Source organism: Suricata suricatta, chromosome 4 (assembly GCF_006229205.1).
Source record: "Suricata suricatta isolate VVHF042 chromosome 4, meerkat_22Aug2017_6uvM2_HiC, whole genome shotgun sequence".
NCBI classification, from domain to species: Eukaryota; Metazoa; Chordata; class Mammalia; order Carnivora; family Herpestidae; genus Suricata; species Suricata suricatta.
In genome coordinates, this window is record NC_043703.1 from 66,986,408 (window position 1) to 67,008,466 (window position 22,059).

The following is a 22,059-nucleotide window of genomic DNA, read 5'->3' on the forward strand; positions in this document are numbered from 1 at the left end:
CGAGGAGGGCGCGCGGCAGCGGGCGAGGTGCAGCGGGCGCCTCCCGGGGACGTCGGAGAAAAAGCACCTGCTCTTCGCTGCTCCCAGGAGGGCGGAGGATGTTTGGCGACGCAAGTTCTCGCCGCGCCACCTCCTCTTTCCTATCCGCGCGCACCCCTGGGGGAAGCCATCGAGCCGGTGTTCGTCGAGGAGGGAAGGCGGCCACCAACTTTGCCGGAGTTCAGCGCAGGTTCCTTGCCTGCCCTCCCAGAACGCGCCAGTGCGGAAGCACCTCTCGGAGGCCGAGAACAGCTTTAGGGCGACATTGCTAGAGCCGATTAGGAAATGCCTGAAGTCTATTGCGAGGGCAAGGTGGGGAAAGCCAGGCGGTAACTCGGGATGCCTTGAGAAAAAGCCTCGTGGCAGACTCTCCCTGAGAGTCCTGCGTGGAGAGCCGCCCCACTGCGCAGGGACTGAGGGTCGGTCCCCAGGCACCAGTGTAGAAAGCCTTCCAGGAAGACAGAGGAGACGCGTGGGTTGCATTGACACTTTGCTTTACTCTCCCTCATACAGTTATCTTGTAACCATTTCGAACCAGCACTTGTTGTTCAGTTAGATGTTGCAGAATTACTTGCCCACGGCCCAGAGGAAGGGGAACATGGCGTGCTCCTGTCATGACAGTTTTGATTGTTCTTATTAAACATCATTTTTAATAAAAAAAAATAGTACCATGGTTTCAACTTTGAATAACTTATTTACCTATTTAAAAATATATATATATCCTTTTATGAATAATCATGGTTTAGCTTTCAGCTCTGACTTAGTAAGTAACTTATCTCCCCAAAGTTGTGCACGCAGGTGTGCTGGAGCCCAGGGTCCCAGGACCCCCCTTACCCCCCTCCCCCGCCACCTGAGCGGAGGAGGGAAAGGGAAGGAGGTATCTAGCCCAAGTAACCACACCCACCCACTACAACAAAGTTACCAGAGAGCCTTTTTTAACCGAAGTTGTGGAGACACAGTATCCATCTGAAGGTGTGTATAGATGATCTCCGAATAACTGATGTCCATCTGGTGGGGAGTGGACGACCTGGACTCCCCCTCCGTGATCGTGAATGGAACAATCCCTTCTCCAAGGCTTAGGATTCTCACCTGTAAAATGCAGATGTCCGAGTCTGCCCTGCCACCTTTGAGGCCTGTGAAATGCAAACATAAAAATGTGCACACAGATGACTCTGCCATGGAAAACACTGACAAATTTAAGATCCTGCGAATATCTGCCTCCCTCTCCAGTTTCATGTCCCTCACTCCCCGCACACCTGCACCTGTGCTGAGTGACTAAGATCCCCACCGAGGTATGTCTAATCTTGTGGAATGATCACTCGTGCTGTTTCTTACACACTTAAAATTGGTAGTTTTGAACTTTGCAAATGCAGGTGCATTTATTAATTTCCTTTAAATGTTAGCATAATAAATGTATTTCAGTATTTTATTAAATATTCCCAACTCCAGCTAGCATATATTATCATGATTAGTAAGATTAAGCTATCGGACTGGAACAAGACATATTCTTTTACATGTGGCATTTACATTTTTCAATAAATGTGAAATAACAAACAGTGACACTTCAGCAATTAAAAAAATCATACCACACAACTGCACGGGCATACTTGCTTCCCGCTAAATTAAAAAGCATTTATGTCTGCATGCAAGATCACATTTCTCTTCTAGAGCTGAAGACTAGTGCATTTGCTGGATTGTAGCTTGTTAAGTTTCAATTAGAAATGCATCGTGGGTCTCATGGAAAAATAGCTTGGGCTAAGTGTTCACTTATTGATGTATGGTCTGTTTGCTCAAGGCAGATTGTATCTATTGCTACTTTTATTTAACCAACAGTTTAAAAAAGAAAGAGAAGTGGGTTTGTTTTTTTCTTTGGAGCAGTGATTAAAAAGAATGACCAAGTTGATTAAATGCTCGCATTTGAAGTTCATCTCTCCTAAGTTGGACATCAAAGTCTTCAGCATTTGCAGAGATATTCCCAGGTGATAGTTAATTTAACTCAACAATGAAGATTCATGATAATTAAAGTTTACTTTCAGAACTTGCTGTTTATCAAGGTTCTGTCTGTGGCTATTTACTGGTGGGTTCCTGAAGCGTGAATAAGTGCTGGTGGTGCTCCTCACCTGTTCAGTTTTATTTTGGTTCCCGTCTTTCATAGCCACCTTAGAATTCTAAAATGTGGGTTTCATTAGTGCTTTGTTCTCTGGCAAATAAGAGATTAATTACTTGCGGTGCTTCAAATATGAAGGTGAAGTTATTGATGCATCAAAAGAAGGGAAATTTTAAAATTTGCTTATTGACTTCTGTCACGGTGATGATTTTCAACAACCAAAAGGTGGTCCTCAAGCCACCTATTATCCATATTCCTTCACCAAGTCCCTCCTTACAAATCCTTCTCCTGTGTGATCCTTGAGCCCATGCCAGGCGAGAGCAGAAGGAAGTCCATTGACCTACATGGGCCCAAACACAACCCCAACCTCATAACCTCTCGGCTCACTAGCCACGGCATTCAGCCTCCATGGGGGGAATGGATATGATCCCCAACTCTCTCTCTGAGCAACAGCCATGGAAAAGGGAGCTGAAGACTTCAAATCCTGCCTTCAGAGACAGTACTGGATTGGAGAAACAGAATAAAGAATGCTGATAATATGTTGTTGAGTGTTAACAAAATGACACACATGATCACTGTTCCAGGAATTCAGCAGAAAGAGAAATTATCCTATTTTGAACTGGATGGAAAAGTTTCATAAGAAATGTGACAGTAACTGGTGTTTAAAGATTTGCAAGGAGATCTGGACGCAAGGATAATAGAGAAGCAAAACGGAAGAAAATAGTGTTTGTGGTGTATTTGTATTAAAAACACCTATTTGTGCAGGGAAATAGTGCACTAAAAAGGCAGATACAGCCTGGAGATCTGGACCAGAAATTCTGATACTGGGATGGTGGTCAAGATGAGGGTGTTCCAAAGAGACAACCAAAAGCCAAGGCCTGACTGTTGGTAGGCGGTGTCCATCCATGAAGAGGGGTGGTGGAGTAAGAAAGGAGAAGAAAAGAAACAAAACCCGCAGGGGAGTGCCGGAAGTCCTAGGGTAACGTGTGTTTCAAGCTAAGGAGAAGAGCGCTTCAGAAAAGGAGACATGATCACACTTGTTGAGAAAAGACAACTGGTGTAGAAATTAGATCATTTACTGACTTTTGAGACAGATTTTATTTACTCTGTAAAGAGGGCGCAAGCCAGACTGCGGTGCAAGGCATCCGTGAGAGTGGAGGTGAGGAGCTAAAGGCCATCTGTACCTCCTCATCTAAGAAGCTGGTCAGTGGGAGGAATGCAAGAAGATGGTCACCTGAGGGGTTCAGAGCACAGAGAACATTTTTCAAGGTGAGAAGCTCTGCACCTGTCTGTGCATAAAGAACAGTCAAGGAGAAGGAGAACTGGGAGTCCAGGAGTTCATCTTTTTGATGAAGCCAAACACTGAGCAGCACTGGCTACGATCTAAAGTAGATGATTGCAGACTTTTAGGGTCCTAGCAAAATAAACAAGGAGACTATGAAAAGTCTACAGAAACAAGAGTGTTCAACTGGAATGCTGACATGATGGAGAAGGCAGCCTATGGCAGTGCCTCAGAACAGTGGACCAAACGTCACTACAAAGGTGACAAAGGGAACTCCATGCAGGCTTCAAGACCCCAGCAGATGGGTTCCGGGGAAGCTGAAGCCCTGCTGAGCTCTCTAGAGCTGAAGTACATCATGGAGACACTAGACTGGGCTCTGGCTGCTCCTGCAGCCTGTGGAAACTGAGCGTTTCTGGATGGGTCCATCTCTTCTGAGCAGAGCAGGGAGCCTGAGGGCTTGAGTCCTGCGCCTCCTCCCCCTCCCCACCATGTCCTCCTAAGTGACACTGCTGCCTCCATAGGTGGAACTAATTGATGCCCCCAATTAAACATGTTCTGACACAAGACTCACATCTAGAAGCAAGAAGCAAGGCACCAAGGGCTGAGGGCATTGAGTTACTGGAGTCAAGATGTCTTTACTCCCTGGGGCGCCTGGGTGGCTCAGTCGGTAAAGCTCCCAATTCTTGTTTTCAGCTCAGGTCATGGTGTCACAGTTCGTGGGATCAAGCCCCATGTCGGGCTCTATGCTGACAGTGAGAGGCCTGCTTGGGATGTTCTCTCTTCCTCTCTCTGCCCCTCCCCCACTCACGCTTGCTCTCTCTCTCTCTCTCTCTCTGTCTCTCTCTCTCTCTGTGTCTTTTTCTCTCTCTCTCAAAGTAAATAAATAAATAAACAAACATTAAAAAACATGTCTTGCTCCTTTTCTCTCAAAACTACCCTCAATATGAGGAGAATAAGAGGTATACCTACTTTCATTGAAGTTGAGAGAGGAATTTGGAAAGGAAACGAAAATGAAGGACTGGTATGTGAAATTAGCTGAGGAAGACATGTATGAGAAACAAGATGATTTGCCTCACATTATTCCAGAAAGGCTCAAGGTCTGAGATACTATGAAAGGAACAGGCAGCTGGAGGCCGGAAAACAGGATCAATTATCCCAATTTTCCACTCTGAACACAGCCAGGCACTACCCATTCTCTCGCTCTACAGGGAACTTATTCTCTCTGAAGAAATGGACCCAAAGAGGCTACAGCTGTGGGGATAGCACTTGTGGAGAAGAGCATGGGTGGGGCAATTAGGAAAGTAGACCCTCTGCCCCAGGCTAGCTCCAGGACCCCATCAAGGCACCTGGCAGGAAAGCTCTATCAGAGCCACGAGTTCTGCCCATGCACATAAAGCTTCCAGACAGGTTTTAGTGACTCATTCTTACATATAAAAGAAGAGCCAAGAAACACCAGATATATGAAGGAAAACTCCTCATGCAAGAGTCAAAACTGTCACTAATATTTCCAAGTAAGATAAGATTTTGCCTCTATGGTACAAGAACAGGATAAGAATAAAAATAGGAACAACGGAGATCCAAAACAAAACTCTTGGAAATTAAAAATATGCCAAGCAAACATAAGATTTTAAATTTGAGGACAGTATTGGAAAATGCACAATGATAATAAAAGACCCAAGGCAAAGTACGTCATTGTGGAATTTCAGAGTTCCAAAGATAAAGATAAATTCCTAAAGCTTCAGCATTTAAACAGAAAAAAAACAAACAAACAAAAACAAGAACCAAAGTAGTGCTGGACTTCTGAAGAGTAACACTGAAAATCAGAGAACAATGATGCAATACTTTCAATAGTCCAAGGCTTTAAAATCATTTTCAGCCTAGAATCCTGTGCCCCACCAAACCAATAATCAAGTGTGAGAGTAAAGTAGACATTTTCAGTTATAAAAGATCTTTTTTTAATTAAAAAAAGTTTATTTATTTTGAGAGAGAGAGAGAGAGAAGGGCAGAGAGAAGGAGAGACAGAATCCCAAGCAGGCTCTGCACCATCAGCACAGAGCCCAATGTGGGGTTTGAGCTCATGAACTGTGAAATCATGACCTAAGCCAAGATCTGACCTGGGCACTTAACCGAGGAGGCGCCCCTAAAGGTCTTTTAAAAGGTGCTTTCAATGCATCTTTTTTCTGAAGCTATGAAAATATGTGCTCTACCAACACAAGGAAGTAAACCAAAGTAGGAGAAAACATGAGTTGCATGAAACAGTGGGAAAGAAGGCAGATGAACCGTGAGAGGAATTTGTAGGACCGTAGCAGAAGGAAGCCTCAGGACATAGCCAGCTTAGAGCACAAGCATTCTGGACAGAAGCAGGAGAACCGAGGGCTTCAAGAGGGAAGTCTCCAGGAAACAAACACACACACCAAAGGCAGGTGTCTTATAAACTTTGTGGAGAGAGCTTACATAGAGTTTTTGGAGTAAATATGAAAGCTTAGCAAGAAATTCAAAGGAAGAGGTTTCAGGTTTCCAGTCTGACATGTAAAAAGCTTAGAAGCCATGACTCCCATCCTCACAACAAGAATAACCTGAAAATCACAATTCTTCTTAGAGGCATTGAAGACATGAGGTCACAAGGCAAACTATTGCAAAGACAGATGGGGCAGTACCAAGAACCACAGCTCAGCAGAAGCAGAGGCCCATGGTGGAGTCAATACACTAGGAAAACTTTAAACTGTAATTGATAGCTGAAGATTCAGTGTGAACAAGGTTGAGAATTAAGGACTCTAAGGGGCCCCCACACTTCTGTGAAACTTACCTGCATGGGATTCTCACTGTGAAGACAGGAGAAAAGGCCTCTTATGCTTTTCTACTATTCTGGAATAATTCATACCTCTCAGTTCTCCTTCATAAGACCTACTCTCAAACTGCTTCACCAGAGCTAATCAACTGGGGGTTCTCAATGCCCAATCATCCTGGGGGACAGGAAATACCCAGCGTCAGCCCCCACTAGCTCTTGACATGGAGGAAGAGATCTATCCAAATCAGGTTCAGTAATAGACCGAGACCCACTCATGAGACTACAGAATGATTCCCCTTCTCCCACACCTTACCGCCACATCAGAGGACTCCTATATAATAACAGGAGATTATAACCAACAGAACGGTGAGCCTCAGATGCTCTTTAAGAAGTTTCTAGAAAAAATTGAAAGATGGTAGGAGAGACAAATAACAAAGACACTGGAAGAAATTTTAACTTCTGATACCACAGCTACAACAAACAGAAAACACAGCCTAACTCTTAGCCAGAGTGACATAAAACCTCACAATCAAACCTCTCAGTTCCTTTGACCACATAGATCATGTCCAGCTTTCAATGAAACATTACAAAATTACATACTAAAAGGCAAAAACAAACAAATAGTCTAAGGAGACAAAGCAAGCTTCAGAAGCAGACTCAAAGAAAGAAAAAAAAAATGAGGTAATCCCTTCCTCAGGGGGAAAAAAAAAGTTGTATGATAAAGAAGTTACAGTACACTACTTGGCTCCGCCATGAACGACTTTTACTTATTTACACTTTATATGACCGTAATAGAGAATTATGAGTATAACTGTATTGGGCAATGGTATCAATGCCTCAAGAGAAAGGGGTACATACACATCATTTTTAAATGTGTGGTGAAAAACCAAGAAAAAATAGCTGGAAGAGTTGAAAGGGGCAAAATCAGGGGTTTGGTGATTTTGCAATAAAATCTTTCAGCCTGACGTTTTAATTTGTATGCAAATTAAAGGAAATATCATGTCAACACATTTTGGTCCAAAGTGAGGAAGGACTATATCTTCTGGAGAGAAGAAAAGAAGAAAGGTGGGTAAGGCTACAGAGAGAGTTGGAGGCAGAAACGAATGTGTACACATATATTTTGAGGTAACAGGCTCCTGCGGGTGGGCAGAGGAATGCCATGAAACTGCACAGTAATGGTTCTGTCCTCCGGTGCAGTAGAAGGCTAGGTCAGCTGCCACGAGGGGCAAGCTGCAGGACTACGAAGAAAAGTAAAAGCCACCATAGTGAACCTCCTGAAGAGTCAACAAAAAATGATTGTAACATCGCTGCACAGCAGGAGCAAGGCTCCAAAGCATGCATTTTTAAAGTACCTGTCTAAACCACCTTTGTCTCATATACTTGATGGAGTACTTCCGGTTGTCTAAACGCCTGTGTTTAAATTCACAATTTTATTACCTGTTTCTCACTGAGATGTATAGCTGTATTTTTCATACGATACAAAATGGAATTTGCTGTTTCTCTCTATTGTTGATGAGGACCAAGAGCAATGGTTCAGAGCTCGGACGGGCCCAATAGCATCCCTCGGTCCACCCAAAGATTGCCCCTCTGCCCCTGGCACAACTTGAAATTCATGTCCTGAGTCACCAGGGGCATTGGTTGAAGCAGAAAGTGAAATAATTAGTTGGAATGTGTCACCGGCATAGAAACATGGCAGAAAATGCATCACTCTCTTAGTGTAACTAATAAAATTTGGATGTAGGGTCTGAGCCCTTGACCATGTGACAGCTGAGCTGCCTACAATCCTTAGGCAGCAGGGCTGATGCTGAACCCACACTATTTGGGGCATCTCCCTCTAAACAAAGAACCTGAGGCTCTTATTTTTTCAGCAAGAACCTCTATGTATCCTGGGCATTTTGACCTTTGTAATTTGTTTTCCATGTTGTGAATTCTGTGACCCTAGCCTGGTGGCTCTCCCTCTTGTTTACCATCTCCATCTCCTAGTCCTTGACCCTCCATCCATCTGTCTCCAGATATCCTTCCCCTGCGAATTCATCTTCCCTTGGTTTCAGTTGTTAGGGTGATTCACAAATTGGAATCTCTCTGGCATGATCTGCCTGTCCTTCCCCTCCACACCGACAGGGCCTGCCTTGCACCTCAACCAGGAAATCTCAGGCTTCCCTCTCAAAGTCAACGTGCTTAAATGGGCAAAGCACACGAAGAACTCACAGGAGAAAAAATCAGATATAGTATAAACATAGAAAATATTCAGTGTCAGATGGGAATATTCAGTGGGATAAGAATAGTAAAAAATATAGTAAAAGAGGGGCGCCTGGGTGGCTCAGTCAGTGAAACATCCGACTTTGGCTTGGGTCATGATCTCACGGTTCGCGGGTCTGAGCCCCACTTCTGGCTCTGTGCTGACAGCTCAGAGCTTGGAGCCTGATTCGGATTCTGTGTCTCCCTCTCTCTCTGCCCCTCCCCTGCTCGCACTCTGTGTGTCTCTCAAAAAATAAACACTTAAAAAATAGTAAAACGTGGAGGGCACTTGTGGGGAAGAGCACTGGGTGTTGTATAGAAAGCAATTTGACAATAAACTATTAAAAAATAAATAAATAAAATAAAATTTACTTATATTTGCAAAAAAAAAAAAAAGTAAAACATACCGGAATATACAAAATAGCTCTGGATGGACGGATGGATCAAAGGGTACAATAATTTAACAATAGTTTAAGATAAGCTAAAATGGAAGGAGTGATTTTTAAAAAAAAAAAACTGGTGAAAATGGCCATTCATTTGAAAAAATAATAATGAAGTTAGATTCCAAATTCATACCATAATAACAAAATATCCCTAATGGATTAGTATCAAAGTGAAATAATGTACAAGAAAACAAGAAACAAGAAAAATGCAAGAAAATATGTTTATAGTGTTGTAGTAAAGAAAACCTTTTCCAGCATGAAGCAAAACCCAGAAAACATAAAGACTGACAATGTTCACTGAGTGATCGAAGACACTACTCAGAATTAGAGAAAAATGCAGACCTGATGAAAAGATCTGCAGCCTTAATAGCTGTGATCTGTGAGTTCCTGTAAATAAATAAGTAAATAAGGCCATCGACTCAGTGTGAAAGTCATCAAAAAATGTGAATAGGCATGTCATAAATGAAAAAACTTAAAATGCCCAATAAACATAAGCAAATAAAAATAATCAAACTAGTAGATAGCAAAAGAAAATTGTTACAAGATATGCTATTTTTTCACCGAAAAACAGGGGAAGATATCACATTTAGTGTTAGAGTACAGGAAAATGTGCATTCATATGCTTCTGATAAACATGTAAATATTGCAACTTTGGAGGAGGGTAATTTGTCATTATCTATAAAAAACACACATGCCACGGCTTCTAATTCAGAAATGGCACTTCCAGGATTCTATCTTACAGCCATTGAGCAACAAGTGCATAAAGACACATGTGAACAAATGCTGTGTAACACTGCCTGTGATAGAAGACAACAGGAAAATCCCCAATGCCCTTCAATAGGGGAAATTTTCATAAATTATGTTACAAATTTAGAGTTCTTTTTTCTAATCTCCTGGTTGAAAATATGCCAAATGTGTTGTACCTCTGAGGCATAGAATTGAAGGAGGGGATTTTTTTTCTTTAATTTTTCCTTTATAAATACTTTCTGCCCATCCCTTACCTCTGAGGAGGTGGGGAATGAAGGAAACAAAGAAAAAGGTGGGCTAAATCATCACCTAAGGATGAACTCAGTGGTGTAGTACCAGTCGGTAAAGTGATGCTGTTGAATGGAAACAATCACTAACCTCCCTACCTGTTTTTTTTTTCGATTCTATTTATGTCCCAGAGAAAAGATAGGGAATGTAAAGAGTAATTCTGAACATGGAACTCGTGTTCTTATGAAAGTAATATGAAAGAAAGGAAGAATGAACAGAGGGTTGAGGACTGGATGCAAGCAGCACAGAAGGGAAGGAAGGAAGGAAGGGGAGAGGAGGGAGGGGAGCCAAGGCTCAGTGATCCTTTCCAGCGGATCATCCACGCCCTGGAGACAACAGGAGTGGGAGTGGCTTCCTGTTCCCGGAAGCTCAGCCTCCATTGTGCTTTGAAATGTATCCCACTCTGTGACTTAATGTCCTTTAACAAATGCCTTCTCTGCTTAGACCAGCCAGACACTGTCCTTTGCAGCGGACAGTGCCCCGTCTACTAATCACGTGGCTTTATCAGCCTGGTGCTCCAATCTAATCAGAATCTTAGACTTGGAAGGGAGCTTAGGGTCATAGGACCTCCACTCCCACCAGGCACGGAGTCTTCTCTGCCCCCTTGCTGCCCCCTTGCTGCCCCCTTGCTGCCCCCTGCCTGAACATTTCTCCTGACCTGGAAAACATCAGCCGGTGAACACTGTGCAGTTGTCAGACCAAATATTACTTGTTCCATTGGATCTTCTTCCTTGTCCCTTTTACTGGAGGATCTTGGTTCTGTCTCCAAGAGCCACATAGAGTCTCTAGCTTAGAGCCCTGCTCCTTGTGGTTTGGAGGAAGCACTTGCCAGTCTCTCACTCATATCTGTGCTCCCACAACATCTGATCCGCTGTGAACTTCTCAAGGGCAGAGCTTGGTGCCCTCACGCCCTGCAGAGCACACAGAAAAACTGGGCAGAGTGAATAAACAAACACTTGGCAGTTTACACCTCTGCTTGGGTGCTGCCGTCACTCTGCTACGATTGAGCTTGTGACCACTTGCTCTTATAAAACCTATTCCTCCAAATTAGGGTCACCAGAGTGCCAACACTCAGCCCTCCTCCCCGCAGTGCAGGAGGGAGAGGCCTCCCGGTGCCCTTTAGGAAGCCTGACCTGGGGGTGGTGTTGGAGGAGACGGATGAGAAGTGCTGAGAGGCAATGCTGTGGCACAGGTGACAAGGAATTTTGAGAATCAAGAGGCCTAAAAAGCAGAAGTAGGGAATCAGGTGAGGGCTGTTACCAGCTCACGCTTTACAGGGAGCTGACTGAAGCCCGGTGGACGGATGACTGACAAGGAGCGGCTTCAGACGGCTGGCCTGGAGCTGTGTCACCAGACCAGGGCAAGGGGGGACTTCCTGGCCAAGGTCCTCTGGGAACAGTTAGCCATTAGAATGCCAGAGGCAAGGACAGTCTGGCCCGAACTAGAATTAACGTACAGCCAGCAGGCCAAACACAGAAGTGTATTTAATATTCCCAAGGTTTTGGTCACTCATTTAACAAATACTCATTGATCATCTACTGTGATAAGCAGTGTATGGTGCCCACAAAAATGCCCACGGTCTAATCCCTAGAATCTAGGAATATGAAAAGGACTTACACAGTAACAGGGACTTTGCCAGTGTCCTTAAAGATCCTGAGAGAGAGATTATCATGGATTATCTAGGTGTTATGAACTGAATTGTGTCCCCTCAAAATTCATACATTGAAGCTGTAGCCTTTAACGAGATAGTGTTTGGAGATGAGGCCTTTGAGTGATAATTAGGTTTAGGAGACGTCATGAGGGTGGGGATCTCAGGATAGGATGAGGACCTTCAGGAAAACACTGAAAAGTGTTCTCTCTCTCTCTTTCTCTGTCTCTCTCTCTCTCCTTGGCTCTCCCTCTCTCTCCCTCTCTCTCTCTCTCTCCCTCTCTCTCTCTCTCTCTGTCTCTCTCTCTCTTTCTCTCTCTCCCTCTCTCTCTCTCTCTCTCTGTCTCTCTCTCTCTCTCTCCTTGGCTCTCCCTCTCTCTCTCTCTCTCTCTCTCTCTCTCTGTCTCTGTCTCTCTCTCTCTTTTTCTGCCAGTGAGGACACAGCAAGAAGCAAACTGTCTGCAAGCCACAAGCTCTCACTTGAACTGCACCATGCTGGTACCTTAGCCTCAGATTTCCAGCCTCCAGAATTGTGAGAAAATTCAGTTCTGCTGTTTGAGCCACCTTGTCTGTATTTGCTTATTGGGCAGCCCAAGCCAACCGACACACCTGGGCAGGTCCAGTGAAATCCCAAGGGTCCTTTTACTGGATTGAGAAGGGCAGGAAAGCCAGAGTCCAAGAAGGAGATGAGGTGATTCCTGCAGAGCTGGTCACGATGTGGAGCCACAAGCCAGGTGCAGCCTTTGGAGGTGGAAAGAGCAAGGAGATACATTCTTCCCTGGAACCTCCAGAAAGAACATAACCCTGCAACACTCTGATTTCAGAACTGTAAATTAATTAACTTGGGTTGTTAAAGCTGCTAAGTTTGGGGTAATTTGTTACACCAGCAACAGAAAACAAATAGGGTAACTACATGTAGATATTATACTCTGCATTTGGCATGGAGCAGTGAACAGAATAAACAAAATCCCTACCCTCGTGTCATGTATATTCTAGTGAAGACAGAAAATAAACAATAAGCATATTAAGTAACCTGTTCAGTATATAACACATTAGGAGGTGATGTATGCTATAGGAAGGTAAATACTAGTCAAGAAAGAGAACAGACTACCCTGCAGATGATGAATGACTGCAGGGAGAGGGTCAGGATGAGCTTCACTCAGGGGTGGAATTTCAGCAGAGACCTGAATGAGGGGAGAGAGTGAGCCATGGATATATCTGGGCAAAGAATAAAGGCCCCTGGGGAAAGCCAGGGCGAGGGCTGAGCTCAGGAGCCCTGGCCCACCCAGGACTAGTAAGAAGGCCATCGGGGCAGGAACAGAGAACATGGTCTCTCACTCTGAGCACATGGGAAGCTGCCGGAGAGTTCTCAATGGTGAGGGTTCACCTGATGTGAACTCAGGTGGCTTGTAAAGGATCACGTTGCCTGCTCCTTCTGGAAAAGATGGGAAGTAAGCAGGCCAGAAGTGAAGTGGCAGCAGTGAGAGCCGCAGGAAGTAGTCAGATTCTGGGTCTATTTAGAAAGTAGAGCCAAGGATTTCCTGGAAGATTAGGTGTGGGATTGAGAGAGAGGAGTAAAGGCTAACTCCAAGTTAAATTAGGAGCATAGGGTTCAACCAGGAAGCAGACCGTGGTACTGCCCTCTGCCACCTTTCCATCTACTCCCACCAGGACTTGCCTGGCAACGATTCTAAGGCCCCACTAAGACTGGGAACCCTGTGACCCTACTACACCTTGGCACCGTCCTACCATCTCAACCCCACAGCCTCACTCCGCTCCTCCTGTAGCTGAGATTCCTTTGTCTCTATTCTAACGATGCCCTTGCATTCTTTCTCATCGCCCCTACCCTCCTTCTGTCAAAGTAATAGCCTGGAGGGGAAAAAACCCACCAGGTGGATTATCTCAAAATTTGTTACCACAAGTCCCACGTGGGCCTTCAGCCCAGTCCAGCCACCCTGCATATTTCCTGTGTCCAGCTTTTCCTCTTTCTTCAGGCTCTAACACCTCCCCCATTCCCGCCCTCAGAGGCTGACCTTGCTTCTCTTTTCATTGAGAAGACAGAAGTGATTGGAAAATAAACTTCACAACCTCTCACAACGAATCTCCCATCCCACATGCCTCTGTGCTTACACTCTGCCTCCCATCTTACCAAAATGCAGAAATGCCCTGCCGCTATCCAGGGTCAACCTCTTCTCCTCACTGGCTTCTCTCCCCATTCCTTCCTGATGACAAGGAACTCCATTCCTGAAGTTTCCCCTCCATCCTCATTCTTTCCCTTCTTTACTGAGAAATCATTTCTATCAGCACACAGACACACAAACTCAGGGTGCTGGAGCAGAGGACACCTCATCCCCCTCTCACCCCCCCAAGACCACTCTCTTAGCAGCAATTCTCCTTGAAATAATGATCTGCATTCACTGTCTCCAATTCCTTTCTTTCCATGGTCTTTCTCTATTAAATTAAAAATATTTTAAATATAACATTTGATTCATAGAAAAGAATAAATAAAGTGTATGTGCAAGATGGTAACACGGACTAATTTAATGAATCCACAAATCTATCACTCAACCCAAGAATTGGAAGACTACAACTGACTTTGATTTATATCAATGTCTCTTGATTGTCTCCCTCTAGCAACCCTAATCCAATCCATCAGCAAACTCTGGTTAGACTCTGTGTTTGCAAATTATCCCAAATTGGACTAGTGCTCACCATATTCACCACTATCACCCTCATCCCCGTTGACATTACTTAATCCCGGGTCACTGCACTCATCTTCTCTCTGCTTCCAGTCTTGCTCCCTGATTCCTCAAGCAACAGCCAGACTCATGCTTTAAAAATGTCAAGTTGGGGCACCTGGTGGCTCAGTCGGTAGGGCGTCCGACTTCAGCTCAGGTCAGGATCTCGCACTCCGTGGGTTTGAGCCCCACATGGAACTCTGTGCCAACAGCTCAGAGCCTGGAGCCTGCTTCAGATTCTGTTTCCCTCTCTCTCTGCCCCTTCCCTGCTCACACACTGTCTCTCTCTCTAAAAAATAAATAAACATTAAAAATATTAAAAATGTTTATGTTTCTCTGTTTTAAAAAAAAAAAGTCAGGTCAATCATTTCCTGTTCAGTATCTCCACCCCCCTCCATCCCCCATGGCTTTCCATTATGCCCAAAGAAATTCTGGACCTCGAGTGTGGTCCAAACCCTGTCACCTTCCTCTCCTGCTATTCTTCCCTCATCCCATATGGGACTCCCAACTCTGCTTTGAACAGACCACACATGCCTTTGACTTCGGTCATTTGCATTTGCTGATCCCCCTGCTCAAAATGTTTATCCCTATATATCTGTACAAATTGTTTCCTCACTACATTCAAGTCTTAACTGATATCAGATAAAGCCTTCCCCTGATGAAGCAATATCAAGTAGCAGCCCTCATCTCATCAGTTTCCAGATTTTCTTTTATTTTTGTTTATTTATTTATTTTTGAGGGGGGCAGGGCAGAGAGAGAGACAGAGACAGAGAATCCCAAACAGGCTCCACGCAGTCAGTGCAGAGCCAGACACAAGGCTGAATCCCAGGAAGTGCGAGATCATGACCTGAGCCAAAAGCAAGAGTCAGACACTTACTGACTGAGCCACTCAGGCACTCATAGATTTTCTTTATAACATACCAGACATTATAGCACACATTCACTTGTTTCTTTGTCTACAGTCTGTCTCATTTTGCTAGAATATAGATTCTATGAGAGCAGGGACTTTGAAAAGCTCATGGCTGATGGCCTGTCTCTATCTGGTGCCTGGTGTACAGTGGGCACTTAAATATCTGTGCCATGAGTGAGATGGAAAACCAGAACAAATCTCTGCATCAGCCTAATCAAAGATCCCTGGTCAGTATCTCCTAAAGTCCCACCATATTTCTGCAAGTGGACAGTCACTACTTACGATACACCAGTTTTGAAGGCAGTAGCTACAACGTGAAGATAATTATCACTGAGTTGTATGAAATTATTAGGTAAAAGAGAGTCCCGATGGAATTAAGAGGATGGCATACAATCAGCCAGAAGGGCTGACAGAACCATGTACTCAATTTCATTCTGCTCCCAGGCTTTGTCGAAGACTTCAGCGCTTTTGTATGAGAAGCTGAGCAGTAATTGGAAAGGAGTTTAAGGTATTGAGTGAAGCCTTGAGTATCCCTGTGGCTCAGACCAGTTCACACTGGGGCCAGGGGTTAATGTAGAGCCTATTGGGCTGTCAGGTGTCCCCGAACAGCCCCCAGAACTTGAGAGCAACTTCAGGACCCACCATGGCGGTCTGCTCCAGGCTCAGGTTAACCCACAGGTCTAGAAGGATCCTGGAGAATAGGGCATTCTAAGTTCTGTTCAAAAAGCATAAAATGGGGGGCAGGAGAGAGATTCCAATACCTTCGTAGATTTATTTTCCAGAACCTCCTAAAAATGAAGAATTTCTCAAGAAACGTAATATAGTATTCCTCCTCCAAATGGAATACTGAGGGGAAGTAAGCAGGGCATTGCACTGAGAAGACCCTCCTACCCTTCACCTACAGCAGTTACTAGGTCACATTGTTCTTGGTCACATTGTCTGGTACAGCTTTTCTTCATATTGTCCAAGGTCAGGGAGTGGAACTGCTTACATCAGCTGACCTCCCACTTTAGCTGCAAAACCTCCTTCAGAAAGACTGACCAACGAACCATGATAAGCTTCTCTTCTTTCCAATTACCTACCACTGGGAGGGCCAAGCCGGGGACAACTTCCTATACTTATGAAGTAAGGAGTCCCTTACAGTGCTCCGGTGGGTCCTCAAAAATGAGAAAAAGGGACATCTGGGTGGCTGAGCATCCAATTCTTGATTTCAACTCAGGTCATGATCTCACGATAGTGGGTTTGAGCCCTTTATCAGGCTCCGAGCTGACAGTGTAGAGCCTGCTTAGGATTCTCTCTCTCTCTCTCTCTCTCTCTCTCTCTCTCTCTCTCTCGCTCTTTCTCTAAATAAATAAATAAACATTAAAAAAAACTAAGAAAATGCACAGATAACATCGTTTGATTAAGGAAGCAAGATATACCTTTACCAAGACATTTAAAATATACAAGCAAGTGCAGACAAACATAATATGCACTGTGAGAGAGGGGAGAGGAAAGTAAACTAAGGGACAATAAAAGAATGGGCTTGGTTTCCTCAGGACACTTTTCTCGTTAGAAGCCAGTCCTTTGCAAGGACAGTCCTAGCTAACACAGCTGCAAGTCATGACCTTCTTCCAGAACCAGTTTATTCTTCTGGCATCATTATTCCATTACTGGGGCCTCTGTTCTCATGGTCACCCAAGTTCAAAGCATCTTCAAAATATCACAGAACTTTACTGATGATATAAATCAAATTAATAATGAAATAATGAAATTAAACCAAAAGAGAAAAGAAAAGGTAGTGTTTTAAAACTGGTTTAGAAATAAGGTTAGCATATATATACATATATCACTGTATACTAAGGTTAGAAATATTTTCCATCTAGTTTTATACACTGACCAGAAAGACTCAGAATCGTTCACTAATTCTCCCAAGACAGTACAATCAATTCATGATGGATCATGTTTTGAACATGAGAGCTCATGGTCTTCCCTCTTTCCCAAATCACCTGTCATTGTGTGTTTGTTTTGTCCTCATTCACTCATTACCTATTATTAGAAAGCTCTGCGGGTGCACAAAGGTGTACCTGACGTGTTCAGTTCAATTTTATTTCCACAAAATTTATTGAGTGCTTAAAATGAGATTTCCTTCTGTATGAAGAAACCATGACCTACGGCAATGGGCCAGGCCCAGCCCGTACCCTCAAGGGCTGGGCGGCAGCTCTGGGTCATAGAGGAGGAGACGGATAAGCAAACAACTACCAAGTGTGTTGTGTGCCAGCTCAGTGGGACAAATGAAAAATTTGGCTGACATGATTCCAAAGGTTCCTTCCAGCAATGATTATTTCATGACTCACTGTTATCCATACCATTTATTAGCATCAGCTTTTCTGCAAAATATTTATGCTACTATTAAATAGTACTTAACTTCTGTCAATATTTTTATAAGTTCAAATCTCAAACTAGATTTGAAGTTTCTTTTTTTCTTTTTTAAGTTTATTTATTTATCTTGAGAGACAGAGAGAAAGCATGTGAGCAGGGGAGGGGCAGAGACAGAGGGAGACAGAATCTCAAGCAGGCTCTGCACTGTCAGCACGGAGCCCAATGTGGGGCTCAAACTCGTGAACCATGAGATCATGGCCTAAACTGAAACCAAGAGTCAGACACTTAACCGACTGGGCCATCCAGGTGCCCCGAGATTGGAAGTTTCTTAAGACAAAGTCTGTTCTTACCCTTTTTGCATCCCTAGCAAAAGTCAGAATGCAGTAACTATAGATTCATTGATTATGAATGTCAATTAGTTGCAAATAAACAGATAGCCACACTCTCTCCTCTTTCTGTTTTACCTCCCCCGTGTACTAAATATTGGTGATGGTATTTATGTCTGGAGAGATTTCTGACAGGGATGCCTTCCTTTTTCTTATACATGTTTTATAAGCGTAAGCCTTTTTTAAAGGTACTTAATAGCATGGGGAAATTACACTACTAAGTAAAAAAGGACAGAGTATAAAATAGTACACACAGAATATATTCCAATTTTAATAGAGAAAAAGAAGAAATATGTCATCTAGCCTACAAACAAAGACGTCACTAGCCCACGAACACAAACGCTGTCTCACTATATTTATATGCCAGAGTTTCAGTTCCTGTTCCCATCTGCACGTGCAGAACGTGGGACTCCGCTGTGAAGTTCCCCCACAAGGGACCCTCACATGTGCTCGTATTTGACCGTCAGGTGCAGTCGCCACCTGGCACCAGACATTGTCTGCTGCTGGGGAAGCCCCATGAAGGGCTAGCAATGCCCCGCAGGAAAGTATTAACACTCGTTCCCTCTGTGTGGCAAGGATAGACGTATTAAAATCACTTGATTACTTTTCTCTGTTCTATATTGTCCAAGTGTTCTAGATTATTAGTTTTACAATCAGAAAAAAATGTTGATTAAAAACATCTGCATCAGGTCTGCAAGAGAGTCAGGGGGCTGCTGTTGTGAAGAGACCCAGCAGACATCAGAGCAGAAAGAGAAAAAAAAAAAGACAAAAACAAAGAAAAAGAATAAAACAAAACGAAACAAACAAACACGGGGTGAATGCAGTGGCGCTAGAATTGCAATGTTGATCTGCCCACAACCCCGCCAGACATCACAGACCTGTGCATTAAAAAATATTTTAAAAATTGTTGAAATGATAATATAGTCCAGCTCTCATTATTCATACTAGTTATGTTCTGTAAAGTTGCCATAAACAGTGAATTAGCGAATAGTGAGTCATTGGAACTTCAGTTCATAAAGCAGCAAAACTCCCCCCTGGTTGGCATGTTTGCCTCATGGGACTCAAGATTCACAAAGATGAGGAAGTTCACTTTAGGGGGAAAAAAACTGTAAGCCATTCATGTGCCCCAGGAGCTTTGTACTTCACCGAAACCTCACAGGGAACGCAGCTCGGGTTGTCACAGGCGCCCGAATAAAGACATCTGCTGAGCAGAGACAGCTGGCCAGAAACTTAATAAGACACCAGACCACATTACTAAGAGAATATAGAGTATTGCTATGGAAAAATTAATAGTGTTGTGTGCATTAATGAGCAGGAACTGACTGAAGCATCAAAGGCATAAGGAGGCAATTTGGTTTTTAGAATAATAATAGAATTCATGCAAAAATGCTCACCCACATTCCCAGCTGAGGTCAGACAAGGCAGTGCTCTGCCTTCCTGTTTCAGCTCTCGTAAAGAAACAAGTGTCCTTTTTGTGGTCGAGTAAGTGCTGCATTTTTTTGCACTTTTGAGCTTTTGGTTGGTGATTTGGTTGTTTAAAACAGCTCCCGAGCATAGTACTGAAGCGCTCGCTAGTGTTCTAAGAGCAAGAAGGCTGGGGTGTGCCTTGTGGAGATAATAAATGTGTTGGATAATCTTCCTTCAGGTGTGGGTTAGAGTGCTATCAGTTGTGAGTTCAATGCTAATGGGACAATATATATTAAATAAGGTTGTCTTAAACAGAAACATACCTACAACAAAAATATGTATTTATCAATGGGTGAAAATGTGACCATAGGCTCTCAGGAACCTGATCCTGTATTTCCCCAGACCAATGATTCACTATTCGCTAATTCACTGTTCATGGCAACTTTACAGAACATAACTACTATAAATAATGAGAGGTGACTATATTATCATTTCAACAATTTAAAAAATATTCTTAATGTTTATTTATTTTTGAGAGAGATAAAGAGACAGAGTGCAAGTAGGGGAGGAGACACACACACACAGAATCTGAAGCCGGTTCCAGGCTCTGAGTTGTCAGCACAGAGCCTGAGGTGGGGTGTGAACCCACAAACCATGAGATCATGACCTGAGCTGAACTGACTGAGCCACCCAGGTGCCTCATCATTTCAATAATTAATATAAAAATGATTAATAAGACATATTGCATTATTTTTTGTGCTAAGTCTTCAAAATGTGATATGTATTTTGCACTTAGAGTGCATCTCCTTAGACTAGCCACATTTAACGGGCTTAATGGCCGTGTGTGGCATGTAGCTACTGTACTGGACAAAGCAGATCTAGCCTACGACTTCCACAAAGAAATTGAAACCATCAGGCAGAACTCCCCAACCGTTACCAAGACCCCCCAAGTCTGTCCCTATATGGAGCTCTGGACCCCCTCCTTTGCTCCCTCCAGGGAACTGGCCCCTTCATCAGAGCCTTTCCTTCCTGTATTTTTTTCTCTCTCTATTGGCTATTAACCTTCAGCATATAAATGCTTGCCTTCCCAATTTAAAAAACAAATAATAAAACAAGGGATCTTATGTGTTCCTCAGCTTTTATATGTACTTCTGAGTTAGAATTCTTCCTCTGTATTAATTTGTTGATTCATTTGCCTTCTCAAAGGATTAACCTTAGGGCAGTGATCATTTTCTACCACGTTTTATTCAACAAATAAATACTTACCAGATCCAAGACCCTCTAGGCACCCAGCACCTGTGATAAGGCCCCTAGGATACCGTGATGAGAAAAAATAGGCATGTCCTAACCGTAAATAAATCTTACAGACTAATGGGTGAGTCAGATGTTATTCAGATAAACCCTCAAATAAATGCCTAATCACAAGCTGTGTTAAGTACTAGGAAGGAATACACGGGGTTTTGAGAACTTGTAACAAGGAGACCTGATCTACTTGCATCAGACTTCCCTGAAGAAGGAACATTGAGCTAAGTCTGAATTAGTCAACCTCATTCTAAATTCAGCTCATGAAAATGAAATCTTCAAGAGGGCATGGAGTTTATTTCATCACTGAATCTCCAGCACCCTAAATCAGCATCAGGCATGTTGTAGCTCTTCAATAAGTATTTGTGAGTGAACTATGCAAAAGAGGAAAGACAAGAGAGAAAAGGGAGACAAAGAGCATTCCAATTCTATGAGAATAACATGGTCAAAGGTCCTGTGGGAGAGGGAATATGGTGCACTCAAGAGACTTAAAGCTGCACGGAAGGACAAAGAGAATGAAGGAGAAGATGGGATGAGATAAGGATAGAGACAGAAAGAGCAATACCACAAATGTGTGTCCGGTCACCTTAGAGATTTTATCCTTCAACTAAAGAGACAGATTTTTAAGAGAGGAGGAATAGGATATGACAGGACAAGATTTGACTTCAATGTGGAGAGAGGTGGAGAGCTAGGCATACATGTGTGAGGCCGGGAGTCCTGTCAAGAAATGAGATAATAATAGTTGTTTGGACTGACAGTGACTAAAGTTGGGGAAAAGTGGAACGGATTTGAGAAATATTTAAATGTTAAAATCAACAGGACTTGAAGTCACTGGATAAGCCAAGTGACAGAGAGAGATGGAGAGAGATGTCAAGGACGATCACTTAGTGTCTTAAGTGGAGCCATTATCTGAGAGCAAAACCCGGAAACAACAACAGTTGTGGGAATGAATCACAGGTTTCTGGATGTGCTGGGTTTGAAATACTCCTGAGATGGTCAAGCAGAAATATAAGGAGGGTTGTGCTCTGTGAATTCTCTGGAATTCAGAGAAGCCTGGCACGGGGATATCAACTTGGAAGTGATGGTTATTGAGACCCAGTATCTGGCACATGATGGAAGTTTAATAAATATTTGTTGAATTAATGAATGACTGCTAAGGATTAATTTTATTAGGACATGTAGAGGTTGTAGTAACTTGAGACTTAGAAATATCTAAATATATCTCTAAACTTCTATTTTTTATAAAAGACTAATATATGAATAATTTAAATAACATTTAATCTTCTCCAAGTCTATCACACTATTTTTGTTGTAGCTTATTTTTAATTATATTTCTTGGCTTTTAATGGTTTGATGGGATCACTTGAGACAAAAG

The 22,059-nt window shown here is 43.2% G+C and overlaps 1 long non-coding RNA gene across 1 annotated transcript; it reads right to left on the bottom strand.

The window, feature by feature from the left end:
* Positions 1 to 516: 516 nt before the first annotated feature.
* LOC115290818 lies at positions 517 to 10,757 on the bottom strand. Its single transcript, XR_003908228.1, has 3 exons — positions 10,591 to 10,757; positions 1,129 to 1,172; positions 517 to 648 (listed from the first exon to the last, which is right to left on the bottom strand). It is a non-coding gene; the product is annotated as an uncharacterized LOC115290818 (long non-coding RNA).
* Positions 10,758 to 22,059: the final 11,302 nt, after the last annotated feature.